The following is a 16,795-nucleotide window of genomic DNA, read 5'->3' as shown; positions in this document are numbered from 1 at the left end:
CTTCGCTTCAAAAAGGAAAAAGAAGGAAAAAATAAAAATTGTATATAACAATTATATATGATTTAGCTCAGAATTTCACGAGCAATCCAACCATGTAATGGACGAAGAGATTGGGGCAAAATTACAAGAAATTGATCCTTTACGAAAGGGCTTCCTATGAAGAATTTTGACCTGAAGATAGGGGTAGAATAGCAGCAGTTCGCATACAATAGCTTTTCGCGTTCACAATTCCCGGTCTCGTCGATGTGCGTGCTCGACCTTGCAGCGTTGTCATTTACATGGTCCATGCGTTTATTCGCCCGATTTTTCAGGGATCATCGTTCGTGGGCCCTAGTATAGTTCAGCGTGATGTCCGAAGGACGAGTAACTTCAATTGTGAATCTTCTTGTTTTTAGTGACCATCGCAGTAAAATGTCTGGTAACTTTTACTCAATTCCCACAGCTAGAAAACAAGTTTGATTTTGTCATTGATAAGTTGCATCGTTGTGATCTTCGTCTTTATAACTCGAGGGCGTAGGGGACAAGGCGCATAAGTTCAGTTTTTGCTATTTCGAGAAATACGTGCGGTAGAAGTTTAGAAATACATGGATCATATGCCGGAGAGAAAGTTCAAACTGACTTTTTGATGCTTGAAAATTGGAATTTGGGAGCAAACCACAGAATCATTAATATAAACTTCGAAGGATTCAGACTTTCAGCGATTCCACCTTTTTCTATTTCACTCGACAGGTTGCCAGATCGTGCGATAAATGCGAATATTTTACATGGATTGGAATTGGGAAAAGTGCTAAAAAAGCAACTTATCTTGCAACAATAGAGTCCGTGAGGGACGAGAGGCTGCCTTCCCGGGAAAGCCCATGATTTAGCCGGAAATGTCATTAAAACAATTCATTCCGTTTGAAGCATCAATTGTATAGGTACTACGGGAAAGCTATTTTAAAATAATGATTATAAATGGACACAGATGCTACAGAAAAGGAAATGAAATGAGGATATGATTACTAATATGCAATCAGAGAGAATAAAACAAAAACATCAGAGAAATTTATATGCGATGAAAGTATAAGAAAACAACACAAGTGGGCTCACTGCGATTCGGAACTCGAACTACACTATCGTTGAGCAGTTTTTAGACCCCTACGCCACCGATAATCTTCTTAAGAGGTAAAGATGAACTTTTGCTACTTCAGCAAGTCAAATCGCGGAAGAAGACCCATGGATTGTCTTTTTCCGCCTCTCGATGGGATGACGTCCCAGTCAAATGCGTTTTTGAAGAAATGATCGATCCCCATCATCGCATCATCTCCACACATCTATTCATGTGCAAATGATGGCACGCTCCGGCAACAAGGTTCTGTGACGAAATCATTTTTGCCTCCAGAGTTTCCAAAATGTATCCATCTTAGTGATCAAATGTCCAATCACTGAGAAAAATAGCTCGCGGAGCGAGCCGAATGTTACTCGCGTAGCGAGTGATCGGGGGTCCAGGGGGCGCAGCCCCTTGGCTGGCCGTGACGGACGCGCAAAGCGCGTCCAGAACGGCTAGTATCCTCTAAGACTATAATTTCATTTGAAAGCACTAATGTCTCAATTTTTCAATAATCGCACTTATGCGCCATGTCCTCCAAGCCCCTCAATTATTTTCATGGGAGCGAAAAATCTAGTAACTTTTTCTCGATTCTCCTTGCTGAAAAATTTGTGAGTTTGTCATTCAGATAAGTTGCAAAAGCTCGAGTGTAACCCCGCTCTCGCGCTCATATTTGAATAAATGGAAACGTAAGTGAGAAATCTAGTTCGCAGCTGCAACTCGATGGATGCAATTTGAGCGGCTGAGGAGTTAAACTATAGTTGTATCCCGAATTATAGTTTAGCATGATGAACGAGTGATTTCGTTGTGATCTTCTTGTTTATAGGCTGTCGCAGTAAAATGTCCTGTAACTTGGACGCTATTACTTACTCACGTGAGTTACACGACCCCCGTATGTGTTTTTATCTCATTAAAATTATAAACATCGCGAAAAAAGGCGTCGTTTTCCTTTTCCCTCTAATTGTTTTTCTCTTATGAATTTCTTGCATGTGTCTAAACAAAAGCTACCGCACCTGTTTATTCTGTCTTCTTAAAAAATATTTTATCCTGGTATCAGCACCTTACTGCAATTTGGAAATTGAACTCAATTGTAATGATTTTACTTTTGGTTTTTGGTTTCAGGTGAGTCCTTCATCCTTCCGTCTTCGTCATAGTCTCCAGTTACAAACAAGTCTTCATGGTTTGCTCAAGTTGGCAGCACATTAGCCTACAACTTTCCATTTTCATTAGCAAAATAAGTGAATCAAATTACACATTTTCCGAGCAAGTATTGAATCATCCATTTTTAATGCTTTTAGTGTTTTTTTTCTTTTTTTTTTCTTTTTTTTTCTTTTTTTTAAATATGTAAATGTATATTTTTACAAATGTTGTGACCGCTGCTCTTCATTCCAGCAACATTTAAAGGGAAAATAGTCTTTTGATGCTGGAGTCCAGACTCTTGAAAACATCAACAAGAGATGATAAGTAAGATTCAATTGAATTTCCGCTTAAATCAAAAGGAAATCCGCTTAAATTAAGAGTCTTGGCTCTTGATGCCAAAAAAAAGTCCGATTGCATCAAGAGTATTTTTGCTTGATGTTTTTGAGAGTCTGGACTCGAGATCCAAGCGACTTTTGTCTCCCGCAGTGTTTCATGCTAATGTCGGTACAAATGCTAGTCAAAATCCCCTCCAGGTTTCGATCACCTCTCTAGAGAAGCAGAGGTATTCTCATTTAATATTTGAGTGCTTATGTGGTTGATGAAAGTGCATTTGTTGGTATTACCCCGTGAAAGAACCTCAGAGTCAGCTCGTGAATTGGTGATTCTTTACTCCTAGGAGTCAGCCGCGATGCGACAGGGCAAGAGGACAGTGATTAGGGGTGCCGGGCCAGGGTCGGGGACGGGCTTCCCGGCTTCCTCCTTGGTGCTGCGCCGCATCGGGCGTCGCGGCGCGGCGGCTGCCCGCGACCCAAGAACAAGAACCGCTTCCGCTCATTGGCCCAGCCGTCTTCAGTCGCCATTTTGTGCGTTTCGGCCCCGCACAGTTCTCCGTACTGCCGGCCGAGCGGTCCATTTTCGTCCGGTCCTGAAAGGCCAGTAGCGGTCCTCTATGTGTCGATGGGTCGGCACCATCAGGGATCGAAATTTCCCAGAAAAGTCAAGCGCCGCGAATGGGAAAGGTTATTACTGGGATCAATTCCGTCGGAGTCAGGGTTGCCGCTGAACGAGGAAACTGAGATGGTTTGGGAATTTTTACAGCAACCGCACTGAGAATAATTTTCCGGTTGAGAATTCCTGGACGAATTTTTTTTTTCTCAATGCATCGACCGGTAATCTCTTTATGACAGGACTAATCTTTGAAATAACAGAAATACAGTTCAGTCGGAACCAGGAGGGACAACTCGGGAATTTTGCGGGTCTGGAAGTCAGGAGCGCCATTTCAGGTTACTGCGGGGCTAGGCAAAAAAGTGACGAGTTTTTTTTTTTTTTTTTTTTTTTTTTTTTTTTTTCGCGCTTAGCTTGCCACTAAACTCCTGCCGACCATTTTCCCGTCGTGTCGAGCGGTTGTCCCCGGCTCGACTGCGAAACGAAAGGCAAATGCTTAGCCTGCCCCCTTCCCCCTCCTTAATGGCGTCTCTACTGGAAAACCTCCTTTCAAGCCAAATAAGTATTTTTTATGTTTGTGTCTTAAATCGAGTTTATAACATTGTAAAATATTGTAAACTTCATTCTATATCACAGTTGTATAATATGGAACAATACTTAATATAGGGACATGTGTATAATAATTCAACGTTGTTTTGCTGCAGGTACTGAAAATATATTATATAACTGTTTTTATACACATTTCAAAAATGTTTTATTTTAATATTTTTGAAATGATGATAAGAAACTCCAAGAGGAATGATCCTGAAAAATGTTAAAAACGCATAAATGTCACCACAACCTATCTCCATAAGCGTCTTAAAGTCGTTTTCGATATGTTTTAGTTGTTTCTCAGTTTTCAAGGAGCATCCCATTGTTTTCAGAGATATTTTATAAACATGCAACTGTTAAGCGTCTTTGTGCCGTCAGGAATCTTCTCTGAGAAAGTTTCCAGCGACTGGGAAAACCGGGAACGCCAGGGAAGGAAAATGCGCGTCATCGGGAGACTTGCAAACGCCCATGCACGATTGTGATCACCCGGCCAAACTTGATTGCGCTTTGATTTGTCAGTCCTGCAGCTCTCCCCTACGCATGGGCGGAACTAGGATTTTTTTTTTGGGGGGGGGGGGGGCACAGAAGGATATATGACTTTGGCTAAGTGGGGGTCTGGGGGGACTTCCCCAGCTTTAGGGGGGGCCTCCCCCGGAAATTTTTTGAAAATTAGAACGTCCTGGGAGCAATTTAAAGCCTTTCTCGATGACAAATTAAATGGAATTGAATATTACAGATGACAGAAATTTTGCTGACTTGTTCTAAAAAATATCATATCTTACTGTGGGTTTTAACTGAATATATCTTAATTTAACTTTCATGAAAACAAGTATAGCGCTAAAATTCGCGAAAAACCACATCCGGATACAGTCAGACTGCATTCCATGTTTCTTACTTGTAGGAAGCTGCTCTCTTTGCAAGTAATTTTCATTTTTCTGACATCCTTGATTGATTACATTCGGATTAAGCCCATATTTATTACATTCTATGTATGTATGTCTTTTACCTCAAAGTTAATTAGTAGCTTGGGTCCTTGACTTTTTTGGAAGGGGCCGAGCAGCATTGTGGGAAGGGCCGCCCCCCACCCCTATTTCCGCCCATGCCTACGGTCTTTTTAGCCTGATCGTTGAAATGTATGTCGGCACGACAAGAATCAAAATTCGATATACTGCACGCCGCAGATAGGGCTATGTCTTGTCTTATCCTACCGACAAAGTCAGTTAAAGTTTCAACAATCGGGTTGCTGTAATGAATTTTTTCCGAAGATTCTCGCGCCATCTACTGTTCCATATACCTTACCGATGCTTTGCGCTTAGTTACTAGTAAGGGCCGTCCATAATTTACCTAAGGCACACAGGGGGAGGGTGGTGGTCATTAGTGCCTTTTGGATGGAGAAAGGAGGTCGAGCATTACCCAGTTACGCAAGGCATGCAAATTGTTTGCTGGTGAAGAAAGGAAATGGATTTCGAAACGAAATTCATATAATTGTGTCTAGAAGTTGCATTTTTCTGCCCTTTTTCTATCTTTTTTTTTTTTTTTTTTTCCTTTCTTTGCTCTTTAAAGCGATCTCTGTTTACGGTTGTTCTCAATTGAAATTACCTGCCTAGAATACATTTGATGTTTTGAACAGTACAGTTTTGTTTCACCACTATTTCTCGCTGTAGATTAGGCGTTTTCCTCCTATTTAAGAAGATTCTACATATAATGGGAAAAGTGCCTAACGTAAATCATAGACGACGCTTATTTCTCTGTCCCTTTTGAAAAGTTGCAAAGTATGAGGAATTCGGAAAATCCAATGATCAGGCAAACCCGGACAGAAGAAAAGAAAATGTTGCCAGAAATCTCGTCTGTCAAAGTTTCCCCGGGACAACAGATCCCAGCGGGCTGATAATTGAAAGTTTCAATTTGAATCTGATGGACATAGGGTTAGACCAAGTGGAGAGAGAAAAAATGGAGCTATTCTATTGGTAGAAGCGGATAGTATTGGAGGTATGTCACTTACTAACTAACGACAACCCACGAAAGAAGAGACCCTGTGGCTTTCCCCCTTAGTCTATAAAAACTTGCGGTTTCAACCAATAGGATCAGTCTATTTTCCCTTTGTATCCTTGCCTATAGCTTTGTCTATCAATATCAATAATGAGCCCCTGCGGAGGTGGGAATTCTCGGGATAGTTTCTACTGAGATCCCTTCGGTTGGCACTGTGCGGCGCGGCATCGGGACCGTGGACTGCCCCTCGGACCATCGTTGCCAGATAGTGGTGAAAAATCAGGGCGCTTTTTCCAATTGAAACCCCGGCAAAATATCGGCGTTTAATTGGACAAGCTGGGAGCCTTGCCTCGGGGCAGCTTCACTTCGCGCCGCTCTCGGGACCCGGGCTCGGGAACATTTTGCCGACGTCAAGTGCGGTTCTGTCGCGACGTCCTCGTCCTCGTCCTCGTCCTCCTTAGGCCTTCCCCAGTGCGATTTGACCTAAGTCCTCGGGAATGGAGAATTTTGAAGCCGGCCGCTCCGGGACGTGGACCCGGGCCGGATGATCCAGATCCACCTCGCAGGGCCCCAGTCCCGTCGCCGCCGCCACGTGAACCCGCCGCCATCTCCTCGAGCCCGGGTTATTTTCGACGCCTAAGTAGGTATTTTTAAACTTGCACGTTTTACATTTTCTGGCATTTGCGCCCGAATCTCTTAATTTATCTTGCATTATTATTTTCCTCGATTTTTTTTCCTACCCCGGCGGTATTTTATTTCGGGCCCGCCTCGCGCGAGCAAACGCCGCGAGGCAATCGCGATTTTATCATTGATTTTCCGCGCTTCCATGATCATCATTTTCCCACTCGTGTCCCATGCCCTCTGAGTGATCCGTTGTGTGCCCCGCTCAACTCTACTCATGTGTCGTTACTGAAATAAAGTTGCATAAATCCTCGGTCCGATCCCTGGATTTTCGAGTTCTCGACTTGTCTATTCATCCGTCGTGTCCCTGCAGTGATGGTGGTTTGGTTCGTGCCTCGGCAGTCGATACATTCAGTCTTTCGAGGTCATTGTAGCAGTGCATTGAAAAATACACTTTCGGGAAATATTGCATTTTTTATTATACTTGCGGAATAACAAAAAGTTTTTGGTCGTAGAAGCTGAACTTCGGTTCAGGTGACCAGAGTTTTTGTAATCCATATATTGTCCAAAATAAAAATATTCTATTCCCTTATATGGATAAGGCCAGTTAGTTGACTCTGAAATCGAGTTAAACGAGACTCTAACTTCGAGGCAATCGAAGAACTCAGAGTCACCTGAGAGTCAAATAAAGCGAGATATCGAGGGCTGAAGTCGAAAAATGTGTACCTCAGATTGCGACGTACGTGAGTGTCCGCTCTCGTTTGATTTTTCAGGAGAAACGAAAGAACGATTTCTAATGGAATTTCATGTGAATTTTCTTCATGCCGATAAATTATCACATAAAATCGTAAGGAGATGATTTGATTTGATTTCCTCAAAAAAATTAATCCTAATCGGAGATTTTTAAACGTCGCAATAATTGAGGTAAGCATTTTTCGCATTTCCATTAGACACCAGAGTGGAGGCAAAGATTGTGTGAACCGATGTAATGGGATATTACTACTTGAACGTATGTGTGCCAAAAGTGTCCTTGTAAAAATGAAGTATAAATGAACCACGCAGCACGCAAATCCCTTACACTTTAATACTTTTGATTTAATTAATTTTCTTATAGTTTTTTTAGCATAAATATGACCGTATCTAACTGAGTGTAAAGGTTCTGTTTTTTTTTTTTTTTTTTTTTTTTTTTTTTTTTTTTTTTTTAGAAACGTTATCGTTTATCCGAATCGAAGCTCAATTTCTGCGACCCAAAAATTTCAGTTACCTGAGCCGGAAACATCCTTGTGTTTAATAACGGCCCTTTTACCGGCGATTTTCTCCGTATTAATCCTTTCCAAAACTGGCGTATGCGTTTCCCCTCGAAATTTCTGAAACCATGTTTGATCAAACTCTGGGTACTCTGTGTTGAATAAGAGCACTGCACTAAAAATTTCATTTTTGCCTTTTTCCATCAAAATTACTCTAATCCCCTTTCGGGAATGAGAGTTTCACACAAACAGTGCACTTTTTAAGTATTTTTTGTAACAAAAATGATTAGAAATAGTGGACCGTGGATCCGAATAGAACCTTTAAATAAATCCCCGATGTGTTTCAAACCAGATGAAATAAGCCTTTTTACAGTGTCCGTCGTTGAACCAAGCCACGCATCGCCTGAATCCGGGTACATCATTGAAGTTATTGAAAATGTTCTCGTTGGTGATTTAATGAAAGAAGTAAAAAAGCGAAAGAAAAAAAAAGCAAGAACAGAAAAGACAGTATTTATATAATAAAATATTTACGAGGTGTGGTATTTTATTTACATGTATCCAATATTGTATCTATGACACCAATATTTTTATGAACTATTGACTTAGGTCCCACAACAAATCAGCCCTACTTAATTTTTTTATCTACGATTTGAATTTGCGTCTTATTCTGCTCTATGCTCTGTAATATAAAATAATAAGCGTATCATGTCACACTGAGGGTGTCACAATTATCATGTCACAAACCAGTTCCTGTCCACATGGTCTGTTATGATTCACATGCAGAAAACGATCGAAAGAGGCGGGGGGGGGGACCAAAGGGCCCTCCTATAAGTTTTGAATATATTCTCAATTATTTTCATGATTTTGCCTATCTCAGGTCCCTAAAATTAACGTTTAGAGCAAGTGTGCACAAAATTAAACGTCTCTCTATTATCCCCATTGTCTTTTTGCACACTTTACAATTCATTTTATCACCATCTTTCGCAAGTTATTACCATGCTGTTTGCGGTATCGAAACTGACTTATGACTTTTTTTTCCAAAATGAAATTTTTAGAATTTTTTAGAGTAACTTTTTGAGCCGGGGTCGATCATAATTTTTCCAGCTCTTGATTTTATTACTTAACTTGTGCCATCTCAGATTACGATTAAAGTCTGCCCGATTCTTATACGTGCTCATTGATTCGCCCATAAGACCCTCGTGGTTTTTAAACGTATGGCAAACTATTTTTGAAAGCTCACAGCAATGTTTAAGCTGCTGTTGTGTATTACTGTGTGCAATGTGTGTTTATTTCTTCATTTGACTTTCCTGCGATTTTCACCTGCAGGAAAACATATGTGTGACACATTTTTTTAAAAAAAATAAGCTAGTATTTTTGATTAAACTAGGGGGCGAGGCTACGCCCTCTCAAATCTCTTGCACCTCAGGCGCTATGTGTCACACACTTCACTAATATGATTTTATACTATGGAGTAAGATATTAAAAGAAGAATGGATTATTTTTAAATTTTCAAAAATTCCTTCCGAGTCGAGCTCTTAACTCTTTTGTGTGTTGATATTTGTCCTTTTCAACTCACTCTTTTTCAAAATAGATAATCCGGTATGAAAGTACCCTAAATTTTGTGGAACACGGTTAAACATTAACTTCATAGCAACCCTGAATTTTCCTAATTTGTACTACCTAAGCTCTCAAGCCTCCTAAATTATTTCTGGTAACGCTTAGCTCTGGCGTTCTACCGGGTCGATTTTCATGATTTTTGCGGCTATCGACAGGCAATAGTCTCTAAATGAGCCCGCTCTATTCAAGTAGGTTTTCTTTATATGACGTAGTAAATTTGCAAATTCTCCCATTTAAACAATGTAAATTTTTATTTCTTGTTACAGTTCTTTTGAGCCTTTTATTAAGCCGATTTCCATGATTATTGCAGTTATCGCGACAGGTGAAAGTCCCTAGATGAGCCCGCTGTAATCAGATTTCGAAAATGGGACCCAGATTTTTTTATGCAAGAGTAGACCAGGGAGCTTAGAAAGCGGGGCAAAATTTGAACTAAGCGGGAAATGTTAAAAGTTGGTCTCTTAGTAGGGTAAAGTAAGAGAATCAAAGGTATGCTTCTTTGCTACAAACTATCCAAAAGCGACGAAACGCTTCGCTCCGTTCTTTCCGTTTTGTTTCAGTCTTGGCGTGAAGTTTGAAATACATTTTTTTTATTCGATTCTTATTGGTCCAATCCCTCCCAGTCGGAGATAGATTGGACAAATGAGAGTCCGCGGGTATGAAAATCTTTTCATTTTTTTGGTCGCTCTTATGTCGAAGCGGGCCTAAGAGAGCGCGAAGCGCCCTGAGTTGGGCCGCGTAGCGGCGAGGGGGCACAGTCCCCTAGTTTTCTCATAAAATTGAAGATTTCAAGTGGTTTAAGCGCGCTCTGTCGGTAACTTTCGAAACTTCCAGCCCTGGCAGTCTCTCAAATTTCTCCCCCTCGCCATTTATGTATGGCCAGCATGCCACATAACTTCACGTCCGACATCGTTGTTGCCTAGTGGCATCGCATTTTTTATTTATTCTAGGATGTTGTAAAATTTTCTCATTTTTCGTCCTTTTTAATCACTCCAGCCTCCAGTGAAGTCAATCCGGACTTAACCACTTCATTTTCTGATTGTAAGGACATATGGATTGTGAATAATTGTCGCGCTAATTTTTTATAAGTCATAAGCACGCTGGAAGAATAAAGTATTGCAAATTTTACCATGAAGTATGGCAAATTCCATCATGAGATGGAACTCATACGTCTACTTGATTATTGACCCAGTAATACTGTAGCGTTAGAATAACCAGACATCTGGTAGCATTGGCCATATTCTTTCGGCGAATGCAGTTAAAGTAACAGTATTTGCTACCGTAGATTCTGTCGGTGATTACCATACTTATATCACTGAACAGCGAACCATACTTTTATTTTCAAGGCAAAAAGTGGTAAGGAATTGGAAAAACTTATGCACTTAGTGTACACGGAGAAAAGTAACATGGTAATTCCACGCCACGGATACCTCGGTAGTATAGTATTGTCACACAGGATTCCACGGTAGTATAGAACCGTGGATTTTGGTAAGATTATTGATGAGCGTAGCATGACCAGGCTCACGATAGCATGTTTGTGCGCACATTCATATTGCTGTGAACACAGTAACATTATCAAAATCGATGGTTCTACTACCGTGGAATCCCGTGTGATATTACTACCAGTAAGAAAAACAAAAAACCGTGGTAACGTGGTTTTAACCAATAGGAACGCTCCATACTCCTTCTGTCTTCTTTGCCTATCGCTTTGTCCATCAATTTCATCCATCAGCCTGCTGTATAGACATTATGATCTACCAACAGTGGTCTTTTTCCTTTTTCTTTTTCTCTCTCTCTTTTTTTAGTGTATTTTCCGAAGGAAAGATACACTATTGCGTTCTCCCTCATGGTGGGACCTGGACCTGGGACCATGTAAAGAGCACCTATCTCGAGTCGTAGATCACGAATATATATGTCATTCATTTATGTATGTATTTCAACTAGCGTGAGGATTTTTCAGTTTTCAGAGCGTTGAGCGGCAGTTAATTTTTAAGTTTCTTGAAACGAAACTTCTGGGGTTTATAGTCCCCTAAGGGTACTTTTAAACTGTGAAGAAAAAATCGGAATACGTTAATTACTCATCGCACAGCAAGGGGTCAAAGTGGGGGGAGGTTTAATTTTGTCCACGCGATAACTGAAGTAAAAATGAATATTTTGAGCTGAAATTTTGATGGTAGTTAGATATTACACCAAAAACACTTCCGTGTAAAAATGACCCGCCAAGCTAAAAAATATAAATATTCGTCGCCTCAAATGCAATGATATCACATGAAGTAGACGCCAAGCAAATTTCCTGAATATAAATTGTAAGTTTCTCCTCCCTTCAACATTATTATCGGAAAAATGAAAATTATAGAAAAAAAAATAATTTAAAAAAACCGATACTTTATCATCTTTTTTTGTAGTACAATTGTACAAAAAAATGATAAATTTGTATCGGCTTTTTTAAATTATTTTTTTTTGTCTATAATTTTCGTTTTTCACGAGGACACTAACAAAAATATAGACACGCATCCTTTGACATTGTGCACCTTGCCCCTCAAAAAATAAAAATAAAATTACCATAAAAACTAGAAAAGAAACGAATTATTGAGAAATGTTTTCAAGGCAGGGTAGAATTAAATGCAAAAATACGTATAACCTACTTGAATAATCTATTCACAGATCCTGAAGTAACAAAGATCAATTTTGCATGTCAAAAAAATCATTTGATTAAGGAATTCAAATGTTTCTGAGGAGAGAGAAAGAGATCACTTTTAATTTATGAGCACCTTCACCAAACTTATTATAGCAAAGCAGGTACTCAAACGAAAATGCATGTTTCAAGTCAAGGTTGACAAGGAGCTTAAAAGAAAAACTCTGTGCTCTGGAAGAAGGAAAGTTGAAAAGCATGATGTCATGAATACTCACAGGAAATTGAACTCTTTTCACGCGATATTGTAGAAGATTTGAAGGATGAGAGCATATATGGATAAGAGAATTCAGAGGCTGATGTGTTGCGTTGAAATTGACAGCTGTGGACAATCAATCCATGGTCTCCGCAAAGGAGGGGTTGCGATTTGGGCCGAAATCGGCCCCTCCGCGGAATTGGATAATTTTTGGATATTTGGCAGTTAACCAGTGGCGTGGCGTGAATTGCGATTTATCGATATCTCGCCATTTAAACCTATGAAAAAAGATCGATTATCAGGGTGTTCGCAGCGAACACCTTAGTAATCGATTCTTTACCATAGCTTCAAATGGCGAGATATCGATAATCGATTATTCACGCCACGCCACTGCAGTTAACGGTGCATATATGATGGAAATAACCGAGTTTTGCCCATACTCACGTTTTTTGGCTGCGAAACAGGGGCCTAAACATGGCTCCGTGGCCGAAAATAGCTGAAATTTCGCGTTTTTCGCGATTCTACCTCAGATTTCGACCTGGGCCCAAAGGCGACGGTTGATGAGCTTCGAATATGGTGTTTGGGACACCTAGACATGTAACATACTTGAATATGATCAACCGTCGCCTTTGGGCCCAACTTCAAAATCGAACTTTTCCAACTTTCCAACGAAGCAAACTTCTCTGACTTCCTGAGGCCATTATAAGCACTGTAGAGTTACATTTGGTGAAAACTTCATTCAGTCAAAAAGAACCTATCGAGAAGTTCCTATCATCAGATATCTCTCACCTGAGATAGTCATCGAATACAAACCTGTATGCTGCTTAATTACAGGGAGCTTTTCATAAAGGTAACATTATTAAGCACTGGAGAGCTCAAGCAAGCGATCAAGGAATCTGGAGCTGACAATTTAACCTATACGTAAAATAGTACATAACTCAGTTTTCGCAGTCATTCAAGTGACTTGTGACAGACAATAAACCAAGAAGATATGAATCCATTCTCTGTATTAGAAGGCAAGTTCTGGGTTCAGTCCAGAACCTGCATAGAACGTTGCAAAAACAGTACTTTTCAACTATTTCGGACTAAAAAGTTGGAAAAGTTCGATTTTGAGGTTGGGCCCAAAGGCGACGGTTGATCATATTCAAGTATGTTACGTGTCTAGGTGTCCCAAACACCATATTCGAAGCTCATCAACCGTCGCCTTTGGGCCCCGGTCGAAATCTGCGGTAGAACCGCGGAAAACATGGATTTTCAGCTATTTCGGGCTAAAAAGTTGGAAAAGTTCGATTTTGAGGTTGGGCCCAAAGGCGACGGTTGATCATATTCAAGTATGTTACGTGTCTAGGTGTCCCAGACACCATATTCGAAGCTCATCAACCGTCGCCTTTGGGCCCAGGTCGAAATCTGAGGTACACCGAAAAAAATAATATGCTGTTTTAGCACCTAGGATGTTAAAAATGTGTCTGGTGATCCGGAGTTGTTGTCTTTACTGCCCTCGCAGTTAACTTTACATCCTGTGAATGCAAATTTAACTCTGTAGGCAGTTAAGGCAGCATCTTGAGATCACCAGACACATTTTTAACATCCTAGGTGCTAAAACAGCATGTTATTTTTTTCGGTGTAGAATCGCGAAAAACGCGAAATTTCAGCTATTTTCGGCCACGGAGCCATGTTTAGGCCCCTGTTTCGCAGCCAAAAAACGTGAGTATGGGCAAAACTCGGTTATTTCCATCATATATGCACCGTTAACTGCCAAATATCCAAAAATTATCCAATTCCGCGGAGGGGCCGATTTCGGCCCGAATCGCAACCCCTCCTTTTTGAATATCAAATCAGCGGAGAACCATGATTTTTGAATGAGACAGCCATTAGCTATCTACACAAACTGACAAGGTAAATTGCTTTCTGAAAAGGCAGCTAAGAATTGGCGATCTTGATAATTTCTTGAATATGACGCTTGATGAGAATAGCATTCAAACCATGTCCCTTTGCTGCGACGTGATGGGATTAGCGAGTATGACTCGGTAAGTACAGGTTTTGGGTTCGCTTTAATAACTTAAGGCCGGGATCAGACCACGCACATCTGGATTTCAAAGAAGTTTAAGCACTTAACATACCAACCCAAAGAAAAGCACCATGATAACAAAGTCCTTGATTGTGCAATCAGTTCTGCGCCTGATGCTGTTAGAACTTGCGCATCGCATGTTGAGACTAATGTCATTTTCTGATCAGCTCTGAATCAGCACCACTTAATAACACGTTAATTCGTTAATACATGGTAACAGATGGCACCATTGGCGAGTTATGACAAAAACAATACAAGAGCTTTATATAAACATACACTCAGCGAGCTCTACAACGCAACGCTTACTAGAATAAGACAGATTTTCATGAGCGATACGGAACACTTAATGCAGACAATGCTCATGATTTTAGAGGCCAAGTTGAAAACTAATAGTAAATCATGTTCAGTATCTGGAAGACGAAGAAACATATCATCGTCATAGTCACAAATCAGTTTAATACAGTGTCGAGTGCTTAACATTGACTCAATAGAACTTGCGCTTGTGAAAAACCAGCTGCCAACTCGGCGAATCACAATCAAGTGAGGGTATCGTTCAAGATGCTTGATAAGTTACCTGAGAGAAAGAGATATTCCTTTGCTATAAATCACATGAAGATAGTATGAATGAAATATTAAAGCATGGGGTTTCATGGCTAGTACTTAATTGAGATTGAGACGCGGATGTTTGGATGTGGCTACACCATCAACTTTTTCCGGAGAATAGGTAAACCACGCACTTCCGAAAATTTCCACTCAGAATTCATGATGGTATAAAGGTACATGATGATGATGAAAATAAGTATGAGAAAACAAAGGCTTAGTCAGGGCATGTATCAGCTGTTTCCTCAAAGACGATTGGGGTCCGGTGGAAGCTTCAAGTGCTTGAACTATGATTATTTAGGACTAAATCACATATAGAAACATATGAACTACCGAGAAAAATAATTAATAACTTTAAAACGATTACAATTCACACGATTTGTGACAATAATTGACACTGAACACCTCCTGTGATAACAATAACAAAACCACAAATGGCCGCCGTCGCATCGCGTCGTGCCGTAATGGCATGCGAACTCCAGCGTCAGAAATAAAATAACTTACGACCCGGGAACTTATGAAAGAAGCCGCTAAACTTAAATATATTCAGAATAAATTCCCAAATTGTTCTTTTATTGACACTGAAAGAGTTTATTCAAGTGTTTTTGCTTTGGTTTGATAAAAAAAGCGCGCTAACAATGAGAATCGGCAGCTCTATCCAGGCCAGGAGTTCTAGAAAACGAAGGAAGTCCGGTAGCGTTTTATAATCTTTAAAACGTCATATCTCCGTTAATAATAAGTTTTGAAACATCAGACACCAAAAGGTATGGCCTTTGAATCTTGAAGAATCATCATGCCATTTCAACATGACCCTTTGAGTAGTTTTTTTTGCTACAGGGTGATAAAAGTTAAAAAGCAGCGAAAATCGGCAATTCCTAATATTTTCTGTAGTGTACCCGATAACCGTCTGCCGACGGTTATCGGGTTCTCGCCCCGCGTGTGTGTGGTTGTTGCAGAGTCGTTTGAAGGCGTTTTCCGGTCTTACTCTAGGAGGTTTTATTTGGTTGTTCTCCTTATATTTATATTTTTAGCTTGGCGGGGAGATCTACTGATATCCGTGATCTACTAAGACTGGTTTCCTATTGAATTTCAGCGAAATCAGCCAACGCGTTCCATAATAGTGTCAATTTACCGGTTTTACGGGTGAGGGGGGGGGGGTAGGAGTTGCGCAGCCAAGGGGAACTGTTTCTTGAAACATATTATCTGCGGCAAGAGGGGTAGGGTAAATGATTTCATTCCCCAATGTGACATTACCCTTCGGAAAATACACTCATGCCGCGGTAAATGCGCGGACTGCAAAAATAACCGTCCCCTACTTGCCGGCAACCCCACGGAAAAACCCTGCCGCTTGCGGCAGGGTTGTTTTAATTGAGAATGTGCAAAGGTCTGAGAAATCATCTGACTGCAATTGATACCTGATAGTCAGGTGCCTCTATATTCGGCTTACTCGATGCAAATTTTTCCGTTTGACTCGGTATTCCGTAAAATACTGCGCCACGATAGATGCCATTGGACCTGCTTGAGCCGCGGTTAGCCATATTTGTTTGCGTTCCAAGGCTCACCTTTCAATGTACTTTCAGGTCCTTTCGTTCGTTGCTTAGTTTGCGGTTCAGTTCTACCTAACCTGACTCAGCATTTTCTTTCTCACCCTACATTCTAATGGAAGTTATTCTTCATTTGCCTTCCACATTTAATTTCTCGCCTTGAGGTAGGTCAGTTTGAGTTGAGGTGTTTCACTGGAGCGTTCGCGTTTTGCATTTTCTCACCGTATTTATTCATCATTCTTCAATCGGTATTTTTATTCCTAGAAAGTTTCCTAAAGATAGAAAGTTTTCTAAACATAAAATCAGAAAACTTGAGCCGACATTTTCGTATCCAAGACAAACTTTTTTAACTGAGAAAGATTTTCTAACGATTTTTGCGAGTGTTCATTATTATTACGGCTGTGCGAGAATTAAGTATCGTATTAATTCCCTTCAAATTATCCTATTGAGTGAGGGTAGCG

General features: G+C 40.4%; 1 protein-coding gene across 7 annotated transcripts in view; it reads left to right on the top strand.

Moving 5' to 3' along the window:
* LOC109029726 (myocyte-specific enhancer factor 2) overlaps positions 1-16,795 on the top strand; it is a 428,152-nt gene that overhangs the window by 352,357 nt on the left and 59,000 nt on the right. Inside the window, exon 1 of one of the 7 annotated variants that reach the window (XM_072300149.1) lies at positions 5,191-6,392. The exons of the other annotated variants lie outside the window; for them this stretch is intronic. The gene's annotated coding sequence lies outside the window, so the exon portion shown is untranslated. Of the gene's footprint in view, positions 1-5,190; positions 6,393-16,795 lie in introns of those variants that run through there. 7 annotated transcript variants of the gene reach the window in all.

This window comes from Bemisia tabaci, chromosome 1 (assembly GCF_918797505.1).
Source record: "Bemisia tabaci chromosome 1, PGI_BMITA_v3".
Taxonomy (NCBI): Eukaryota; Metazoa; Arthropoda; class Insecta; order Hemiptera; family Aleyrodidae; genus Bemisia; species Bemisia tabaci.
The sequence above is the reverse complement of the archived record's forward strand: the minus strand, read 5'-3'. Positions and strand labels throughout refer to the sequence as shown.